Source organism: Schistocerca cancellata, chromosome 5 (assembly GCF_023864275.1).
Source record: "Schistocerca cancellata isolate TAMUIC-IGC-003103 chromosome 5, iqSchCanc2.1, whole genome shotgun sequence".
NCBI lineage: Eukaryota > Metazoa > Arthropoda > Insecta > Orthoptera > Acrididae > Schistocerca > Schistocerca cancellata.
The window spans coordinates 100,570,551-100,582,033 of NC_064630.1; the positions used below are offsets into that span (position 1 = coordinate 100,570,551).

The 11,483-nt window shown below is 41.8% G+C and overlaps 1 pseudogene; it reads right to left on the bottom strand.

Moving 5' to 3' along the window:
* Positions 1 to 4,222: 4,222 nt before the first annotated feature.
* On the bottom strand, positions 4,223 to 4,339 carry LOC126189125 (5S ribosomal RNA; annotated as a pseudogene).
* Between the last annotated feature and the right edge of the window lie 7,144 nt (positions 4,340 to 11,483).

Consider the following 11,483-nt stretch of genomic DNA (forward strand, 5'->3'; position numbering starts at 1 on the left):
GTCACAGAAAAAGGTCATCATGACTTTCCTGGAGCTGGAGTGCCTGCAACTATGCTGCAAAAGTTTTGCTGGGAAAACCCTTACACATCCTCGATACGGTCCTGATCTCTTCGCATGCGATTTCTATATTTTTGGAGTCCTGAAGAAAATCATTAGGATGATACAGCTGTGCATGGATGGCTTACCAGCAGCAGTGAAATTCAGAGGATCCATATCCCCCACCTTTCCAATTAAAACAGGCTTACGACGCTCTTCTATGTGTCCTCTTCAACCTAGCATTAGAGAAAGTGGTTCGGGAGAGTAATTTACATCTATACAATGGTCTCCGATTTGAACACAGTGAAGTAAAACTCCTGGCTTATGCAGATGATATAGTGATGCTGAGTGACACTGAAGAAGAACTGAAAGACATGTACAGATCTCTCAGGCACAGTGTCAGCAAAATGGGGCTTTTGATTAACCAAGAGGAAACCGAATATATGGAAATAGGTCGAGTCATAAACCCAAATCCTTACTTTGAAATTGACCAGCATTCTAAATCCAGAAAAAGTTCTCCAGTTTAAATACGTTGGATCACGTTTCAACAGTAAAAATATCATAACAATGGATATAAATGAAAGAATAGCCTCAGGGACAAGATGTCTGCACTCACTAAGCAACCCACTCAAAAGTAAAACTTTGTCAATCACCACAAATATGAAGATATACAACACTATCATCTGCCCCATAGTACTGTACGGTTCAGAAAGCTGGACGCTTACAAACAATGAAAGAGAAAAACTGAATTTTTTCGAAGGAAAAGTGACGAGAATAACCTGGGGACCTGTGTTGGAGAATGGCGTATGGAGAATTTGAAAGAACAAAGAAATTCAACAGTTAATGAAGCAACCCACTATCATCCAGAAATTAAAAAGTAGGAGACTGCAATGGGCTGGACATGTGGCTAGAATGGAAAACAACAGTCACCAAAAAATCATTTGAAGGAACTCTCCATGCAGATGAGATGTACTGCTTCAGCTGTTCAATTGTTTCTGGATTCTGGCGGTACACCTGGTCTTTCAAGTGTCCCCACAGAAAGAAGTCACAGGGGTTCATGTCTGGCGAATAGGGAGGCCAATCCACGCCGCCTCCTGTATGTTTCGGATAGCCCAAAGCAATCACACGATCATCGAAATATTCATTCAGGAAATTAAAGACGTCGGCAGTGCGATGTGGCCGGGCACCATCTTGCATAAACCACGAGGTGTTCGCAGTGTCGTCTAAGGCAGTTTGTACCGCCACAAATTCACGAAGAATGTCCAGATAGCGTGATGTAGTAATCGTTTCGGATCTGAAAAATGGGCCAATGATTCCTTTGGAAGAAATGGCGGCCCAGACCAGTACTTTTTGAGGATGCAGGGACGGTGGGACTGCAACATGGGGCTTTTCGGTTCCCCATATGCGCCAGTTCTGTTTATTGACGAAGCCGTCCAGGTAAAAATAAGCTTCGTCAGTAAACCAAATGCTGCCCACATGCATATCGCCGTCTTCAATCCTGTGCACTATATCGTTAGCGAATGTATCTCGTGCAGCAATGGTAGCGGCGCTGAGGGGTTGCCACGTTTGAATTTTGTATGGATAGAGGTGTAAACTCTGGCGCATGAGACGATACGTGGACGTTGGCGTCATTTGGACCGCAGCTGCAACACGGCGAACAGAAACCCGAGGCCGCTGTTGGATCACCTGCTGCACTAGCTGCGCGTTGCCCTCTGTGGTTGCCGTACGCGACCGCCCTACCTTTCCAGCACGTTCATCCGTCACGTTCCCAGTCCGTTGAAATTTTTCAAACAGATCCTTTATTGTATCGCTTTTCGGTCCTTTGGTTACATTAAACCTCCGTTGAAAACTTCGTCTTGTTGCAACAACACTGTGCTCTAGGCGATGGAATTCCAACACCAGAAAAATCCTCTGTTGTAAGGAATAAACCATGTTGTCTACAGCACACTTGCACGTTGTGAACAGCACACGCTTACAGCAGAAAGACGACGTACAGAATGGCGCACCCACAGACTGCGTTGTCTTCTATATCTTTCACATCACTTGCAGCGCCATCTGTTGTTGAAAATTGTAACTACTGTAATTTCTAAAGTTTGTCCGCCTGAAAATGTACTGTTGTCCCAAGCATATTGCAACAAACGGTGTATTTCTATCGCTGCTCGTTTAGTTTTTATTGCTGTTTCAAATATACCGGTCATTTTTGAAACACCCTGTACATACACACATACATCAAAAACCATCATAGTGGAGAGTACCACAAGGCACTACTAGCCATTCGCTTTCCTGTTTCACACGCAAATGGCGCGAAGGAATAACGACTCTCCATAATTCCTAATTTCTCTTACATTGTCCCCGCGGTCCTTACGCGAAGTGTACGTCGGCTGCAGCAGACTCGTGCTGCATTCACCCGTAAATGTCCGTTCTCCAAATTCTTCCATAGTGTTTCCGGAAAAGAACGTCGTTGTTTTCCCAGAGATTCCCATTAGAGTTTACAAAGCATTTCCGTAGTACTGGCGTATTCATCGGACATACCAGTAACAAAACTAGTAGCACGCTTCTGAGTTGCTTCGATATCTTGAGCAGTACTCAAGAATGTGTCGCACTAGTGTCTTGTATGCGGTCCCCTTTAGAGAAGAACCACGCTTTCCTAAAAAGTCAGTCATTCGCCTTCTCTACTACAATCATTACTTTCTCGTATCTTTGCACCAGTCTGCCACTTTTTGAATTTATAACAGGATATTAATGAAATTATTACTGCATAGAAGTTCCTCACAGACAACTGCATCGTCTGCGAAAAGTTTGAGATTCCTAATAATATTACCCGTTAAGTCACGAAAGTATCGATGGACCCAGCTACGGTCGTATTACTCTCCACTGGAGAACACCATATATTGATTCAGCGTCTGTAGACGACTCGCCGTCCACGATGACTTTCTGCATTCTGTCTGTTAATAATTATTCAAATCAGAGGCGGACCTAATTAGATATTCCTTAAAAACATATTACGCTTAAAGGGTGTCGATGTGGTATTGAATTCAAACCTCTCGCTTATCCACCGTTGCGATGTTCATTTTCTAGCTATGGGCTGAAATAGTTCACCAGCGTTCCCCAGACTGTTCTCACGTTTGTACGCCGTAACCTCCTGAACTAATCTGAACGGGAATAATTTTCATCAGATGCAGATGAGTCGTAGGACAAAGTAGTTTTTTCGCCACAATATTCTTGAATAAAAGCTTCACGGAGTTGTTGCCGCGTAAGATTTGTATTCAGTCTCAAACTTTCGATGACATCCTCCTCCGTCGCCGTAAGGAGATTTCAGAAGGCCGTCTCCAGGACGTAATTCGGCCAACTTAATAAAGTATCAAACGGCTTACAGAAATATCATGACTATAACGACCTATGGTGTTGGAAACAGATTTCTTTTTTATGGCGGCATAAAAAACTCTCTAAGCTGACAGAGCAAAACCCTGTGGCCGAGCGGTTCTATGCGCTTCAGTCCGGAACCACGCGGCTGCTACGGTCGCAGGTTCAAATCCTGCCTCGGCCATGGATGTGTGCGATGTCCTTAGGTTAGTTAGGTTTAAGTAGTTCTAAGTCTAGGGGACTGAAGACCTCAGATGTTAAGTCCCATAGTGCTTAGAGCCATCTGAACCATTTTGAACCCTTCAGTTAAATGGAGGTAGAAACGGATTTTTTTAAAGTTATGTACTACGATGTTATTGTAAAACCCATTAGTCCACCTCTGTATGTAGTTAATGCCCACAAGGATAAGGAAGCTTGCTAACAGTATACCAAACATCAGAGAGAGCCAGCCACCTAGTCGTTTATAATGGCTCTAACGCGCAGCCTCTGTAATACTTCTCGCTGGCTGTAGATCTGAGTTCTCCTCAAACAATGTTGCATAGTTGCTTGTATCGTATACTCTGACCACCGTAACGAAGCGAATAAATAAATACACTATCTGATCAAGAGTATCCCGACACCTATTATAGCACTCCGTCTTCAGACCACGATTGGCCTACCGGGACCATCCGACCGCCGTGTCATCCTCAGAGGAGGATGCGGATAGGAGGGGCGTGGGGTCAGCACGCCGCTCTCCCGGTCGTTATGATGGTATTCTTGACCGCTACTAATCGGTCGAGTAGCTCCTCAATTGGCGTCACGAGGCTGAGTGCACCCCGAAAAATGGCAACAGCGCATGGTGGCTGGATGGTCACCCATCCAAGTGCCGGCCACGCCCAACAACGCTTAACTTCGGTGATCTCACGGGAACCGGTGTATCCGCTGCGGCAAGGCCGTTGCCCATCCAGCCACCTATTAGTGGACAGTAATATGGAGCATGTCCTCCCGTCGCCTTCATGACGTCTTGAATTCTGCTGAGAACACTGTCAATTAGGTGTCTGAATGTCTATAAAGGAATGGCAGCCTATTATTTCATTAGGACCCGAGGTTAGAGAAGGCAGTGATCCTGGCCGCTGGGATCTGGAGCGAAGCTGTATCTGTCTCATCCCAGAGGTATTCCATACGGTTCAGGTCGGGATTCTTCGCAGGCCTGTCAATTTCAGGAAAGTTATTGTCTAAGGACCATGCTATTTTATGATAAATTTTCGGGATTCTTGGCAGGCCTGTCAATTTCAGGAAAGTTAAGGACCATGCTATTTTACGATAAATTTATTTGTCATGTTGATACAGTCATCGTCCCCGAACAAAGTGCCGTAAAATGTGTTCATATCCTTCCGCATTAAGCATTTTCTTCGATTAATCAAATGATCACACCCTAACCACGATAAACAGCCCCCTACCGTTACACCGCCTCCTCAGTACTTCATTGTTGGCGCAACACATGATGGAAGGTAACGTTCTCCGGGTATTCGCCTCAACCCAAACCCTTCCATAGAATTGCCATAGACTGTAGCGTTACTCATCACTCCAAATCACTCGGTTCCGGTCATCCTCTGCGTAGTGGCGACTGCAGTATTATGTGGCTTATGAGGAGCTACTCGACCCTTGAACACCCATATTTTTAACGCCCTGTGCACAGTAACCGTGCTAGCTGGACTACTGGTATCGCTTTAGAACTCACCACTGATTTCTTCCGCTGATTTCATACGAATTTTTACAACCACCTTCGCAATGTTTAGCGTTCCCTGTCTGAAGATAGCCCATAAGAGGTCTACCTGGTCTTGGCTTAGATGCAGTTGTGCCTTCATGTTTCGGCTTCACAATCACAAGACCAACAGTCGATTTGGGTAGCTTTAGAGGGGTTCAGAATAGCCGATCGATTCTTTACTCAAATGACGTGCAACGACTAGTCCACATTCGAAGTCACTTAGTTCCCCTGAGCTACCCACGGCTTGAAAAGCCATGTTAGATTCGTCGTGAGTGACAAAAACAGTTCTGAATTACAAACTCGGTGTACACCTGCTACTAGTCGGTATGCATTACGTATTACTTTTTTCAAACTCACTAAACTGATACTTCTGTTTAGCGGAGCACGATGCTACTTTGCAGTTTTTTTTTTTTTAATTAGGGTGTCAGCTCCACTCCACTGCCTCTCGCTTGGTATACACTCGACAGATCACCAGTCCTGTTCTGAAAACATTATGAAAAACCTATCTAGTACAAAGTAAAACATGTGACACTGTTTTTTTTTAATAAAAACGCAACAACTTAATTCTACACCCACACTTTTTATAGAAAAGTGTTTCGAACTGAACATTCAAAAACACCGTATATGCATAATAAAAGGTTTTTACAGTTTAAAGTAAATTTTTGGTTACCATCCATTATCGCCCATTATTATTCGTTTGTATTTCAGAATCGGTTCTGCTGCTATAAGTAATCAGTAGTTCGTGTTAGTTTTCTTCATATGTTTATGACTATTATTCTTGCTGACGCAGTTGAATAAGGTGATTAGAACTTGGCGCGTTTGCTTCTCCTACGGATCCAAACATTGTTAAAGGCAGCTTTCTTTCAGATTCAAAAACTCACAGCATGCCCAGTCATAAAGGATGCACCTTATAAAGGATTCCTCCAATACAAGTAATGTTTTCTTGGTAAAATTCAAGTCCCAGATCTTGGATCCAATCCTTAAAAATGTTACAAGCATGAAAACAAAAGTGGCAGCAATGTAACCATGCAGCCTCGACATACTATCCGAAACAGAACTGATATTGTATTGATGTGTAAGAGAGATTCCCACGCCACCTGGTGACAGACAGCGAAACTGAAGGCACTTAAACTCCCTGGTCTTATTGCAGTAGCTGGACGTAAGTGACAGGCACCACCTAAGTGTCTTTGTCTGTAGGTCATTACGACAGTTGTGTAATGGTGGAGACAATTGAAGAGACCTAATAATATTTATTACTCAACAGGACACGAAGTTTACTAATATCAAATAAACTAAATATGACTCATGATTAATCAGAAATGGTTTTAGAAAGGAACATTCTTGGCCAACGTACGTTTCTGACAGCGTCGGAAAACTGGGAATGCTAACAATTGAAGCTTTAACCTAACAAACAGAATGGTACAACGTTGTCTTTGGCTGAAAGTAAACAACTTACATTTGTCAAACAGATCGTAATATTAAGTGTACAACATAAATATAAACAAAGAAAGTCAAACCGACCAAAAAGCTTAGTAATAAATTTATATTTACTATGAAGCACATTCGACTGAACTGAGAGCTTAGGAAAATAACCTAATTGTAACCACTATAACCAAAGAAGAGGCGGGTTGACCCACTTCTTTACAGTGATATTTTAATGATCCACTATAAACATAGGACAATTTAAAGAAAAAGAAAACGTAATAGGGAAAGAGGGTAGAAGGGTATCAAGGGGGAAGGAGATGGGGAGGGGAGAAGAAAACATATAAAAACCAACAGAGGGAGACAAGGGACATTAACAGTCAAAAATTAGCTTATATGTTAACTAAGTGGTTAAGTATCCTTATATCACCCTGCACAATCGTCGAGAGGGGGGAGGGGGGTAAAAGTGGTGGAAGAGCGGATGAGAATCCATGAATAAAATTATTTATCGAGTCAATCGTACAAAACAGAGAACGAATAAAAACTAATAGATGGGAACGTAAGGAGGTGGGCGGATGGCGGGGGACTGTAAGGAGTGGCGGAGGCCAGCAGGGGAGAAGATACGAATATAAGTTAGAAGAAACAAGGAAAGGATGAGAAGAAACTGTACTAACAAAACGCAAGATGACAGCCCATAGCTTACATAATATTTTAAAAGCTTAAACGAAAATAATTTTTACGCTTAAGAACTTTTTTTTCATAGAGAAACAAAATAGGAAAAAGCTCCAGTTTCTCCGTGAATTAAGGAGAGTACACAGCATAACATTATTTACAGGGAAGTCACCAAGGTTATATTACACACTGAAGAAAAAATCTCTCACAAAAAATTATTTCTTTATAAGTACAAATTGTTCACCAAAAATTATATTACGAGTAGGTTTTGGTATACAAAAAGCCAAAATACAATATAACATTGAAGAGTAATGGGGGGTGGGCAGCGGGGAGGGGGGCGGGGAGAAGAGGGAAGAAAGGAAAAGTGACACTAGAGAGGAAAAATAATAGAATCTAGTAGCAGAATAATGAAGATGAGAGAAATGAAAATGTATCAAAGTATTAAAATTGGAACCACACATAGCTTATCAAACATTACAAAATATACTTGCAAATATTTTGTTTAAGGATCATACTGCATATTAAAATCCTATTATTCCCGATATTGGAGTATATAGTACAGCCTAATATCTACACTGAACAGCACAATACAACAAACTGCCCACTGAGGCCATATTTGAACAGCTTTACTTCAGAATCATCAAGTTCAATACAAGAGTATAATAATGTAGCAATAATATACACTGAATGTATCATTGTATGAAACAGGAAATGTAAAGGGAAGGAACACACTGTAGTGCCACGGGAAGTTGCGGTAGGTGTGAAAAGGGGGGGGGGGGGGGGGAGTTTGGAAGGACGGATGGAAGCCAGCCAGGGGAGAACGTGGAAATGTGAAGTACGAAGAAACATGGAAATGATAGAACGAATCTGCCATTTACGCCTGTAGGTATGCTGTTTATAGCGTTACACTAACTTGTCAGCTTGTACAATCTCTAACGTTTTGTATTTCCTCGTTTACACTAAGCTTGAAAATTGTCTATGTCCGAAAATAATGTCACTGTGCAAAATAAAAGACAGCTGTAGTTTTTTATCATGAATTTTAATGATCGTTTAGAAGCTGATTTTCCCTATCTATATGCATACAGAAACAAAATAAAGTGTTTTGTGAAAATAAAAGCAATTGTGTTAGACTTTAATTACAATACGAAACTACAGGATCCTGCCGTGCGAGATACAGGTGTATGATCACTGCTGCTAATCATGTAATGACGCTTATGGAGACCGTTCCAACTCTTGTTAATTCAATGAAACATGCCATTAATAAAAGGAAATTTCTGTACAATACTGTTTCTAGAGTAAATGTCACTCTGCAACGCAGTGATCGTTGTTTTGAACATGTCGGCAGATTAAAACTGTGTGCCGAACCCGGAACATTACCTATCACGGTCATTCTCTTACTGGTCGAGCTATCCAAGCACGACTCAAGACCCACTCTCAGAGCTTCACCATGGCCACCACATCTCTCTTACTTTCCAAACTTCACAATTCTCCTGCAAATTTGCGGTACTAACAGTACTGGAAGAAAAGATGTGGTGAAGAAATGGCTTACCCGCAGCCTAGGAGATCGTTTCCACAGCGAATCCTTCATTCATCTATTTCGAATCTTCCTGGCGGTTTAAAAATGTGTGCTGGACAGGGAACAAAACGCAGAACTTTTCCTTTCGCGAGGATACTCTTACTGTTCTTCATTTTCAGAATCCTGCGGGTTTATAATCGATGAATTAACATAAATACATTCAGGAATAAAAACTGAATCAGTAGCTGAGGCCTGTTGTTCTTCAAAGTTTATCGGTGAGATCTGGTAACACCGCAAAGACGTCTAGGTAAGCCAGTAATCCAGTCAGAGGTTGACAAAAACTTGCCATTTCGTGTAGGAGTATCCCTAGTAAAGCTACTTAAGTTAGTCGCATCGTATTCTTATGGTCATTTCGCATAAGCCTTTCGTTAAAATCAAAACTAACAGTGTCGTAAAACGACACAAACTAGTCAGAAAAAAATTCTATTTTGTCGCTTCAAAAGCTCGGAGCAATAAAGCATGCACATCAGGAACTCGTCACATGGATGGACATTTGTTAAATCTCTCCGTAAGAGAAGAAATTTATTACACTCTAAAGGTACCCCAGCGCTAAATCTCCAAAAATCGTATACCGGAGCATTGGTTCCCACGGGTAAGCGCGGTGCTCACAGGAGTCTGCAAGAAAGGGGGGGGGGAGGGGGCGCTTCATCCTTCCTGGAATCTGGGACACAGAATTCTCACATTCACTGTTCTTTGGAGCGGCGATTTCTGCGTTGTCCTGCATTCAAGGTGGCTGTGGAGATCCACAGGACATGGCCAAAATAATCCCAAAACTATTCCATCCCTTCCTCATATACTCTTTATATGGTTGCAGAAAGACACCATTCCAACATGCTGGCGCTCAAATTCCGGTGCCTATTCCCAGCGTGAAATTAACGTGGTTGCAGTATCCATGTTCAACATTCTCCCCCAATTCCCACATCTACTACTGCATGACTTAATCACAACAGTAGTTTAATGTTTATGTGTGGTCAAGGAAGACCCGTCATGCCTTGCTGATGCCACATCCAGTTATAGAATCATGCTGATGCCACATCCAGTTATACAATCACAGAGCGATTTCAGTAGCCGCTGAACATTACAGTCTTGCCACTTTTTGCTGTGTACATTTTTAACTCATTTATGGATCTAAATGCATCAATTGGAATTAGAAAAAAGACCATTTTCTGCGCTAGAAGAGAGGGGAAAATCTGAGAAAACGTCAAGGTCCAAAAGAACTTCATTTCAAGAAATGGGACTTTCTCCACCTTCAGTAGCCACAAGTCTACGAAACCAGTAGTCCAGTTGTTATTTACCACTAGTTACGGGACAATATTCACAAGAGCAAAGAGGGAAAAATAAGAGTGGGAGACCAAGAACGAAGTGTTCGAATCGAGACGCAGTCTTTCGTCCCTACTGTTCAATCTGTACGTCGAAGAAGCAATGACGAAAATAATAGAGAGGTTCAAGAATGGAATTAAAATTCAGGGTGAAAGGATATTAATGATAATATTTGCTGATGACATTGTTATCCTCAGTGCAAGTGAACAAGAATTACAGGATCTGATGAATGGAATAAACAGTCTAATGAGTACAGGATACGGATTGAGAGTAAATCGAAGAAGGGCGAAAGTTATGAGAAGTAGCAGAAATGAGAACAACGAGAAACTTAACATCAGAATAAGCGAACACGAAGTAGATGAAGTTAAAGAATTCTGCTACCTAGGGAGCAAAATAACCAATGACGGGCGGAGCAAAGAGGACATCAAAAGCAGACTAGCAGTTACAAAGGGGGCATTCCAGGCCAAGAGAAGTCTAGTAGTATTAAACATAGGCGCTAGTCTGAGGAAGGAATTTCTGAGAATCTACGTTCGGAGCACAGTATTGTATGGTAGTGAAACACAGACTGTGGGAAAACCGGGAAAGAAGAGAACAGAAGTATCTGAGATGTGGTGACACAGGCGAATGTTGAAAACTAGATGGACTGATAAGGTAAAGAATGAGGAAGTTCTCTGCAGAATTGTCTAGTAAAGGAATATGTGGAAAACACTGAAAAGACGGAGGGATAGGATGGTAGCACATCTGTTTAAGTCTTCAAGGAATAACGTCCATGGTACTAGACGGAGCTGTAGAGGGTGAAAACTGTAGAGGAAGACAGAAATTGGAATACATCCGGCAAATAATTGACGGCGTAGGTTGCAAGTGCTACTTTGAGATGTGGACGTTGTCGTAGGAGAAGTATTCGTGGTGGGCCGCATCAAACCAGTCAGAAGACTGATGATAAAAAAAAGGGACAAAGATCATCTTGCATCAATCCGAGGCCATTAAGAGTAGTTTGTGCTGGGGAATTTACGAATGTTTTGGGAGGTTTTCCACATTTGCCTTGTCACACTAAAACGAAGCTTTCAGAAAACTTTATATTAATCCTCAATTATGTCAGTCAACATCAAAAACAATGAAAGGGATGAAAATGTTGTAATAAATGCATTAAGATCATAAAATGTGGAATTGTGTAAGTAAGAAAAGGTTGCTAAACTTAATAAACGTCTTCAACGTTTATTTCCTCTTTCTTCTCTTCCGGGTGTGATAATCAGAGGCAGTTTTGTTGGTTATTTTCGTTAATACTCAACAAAAATTGCTCAGTTTTCTGGTATTAAAACTGGAAATTTTAGAGACTAGCCACCTTTT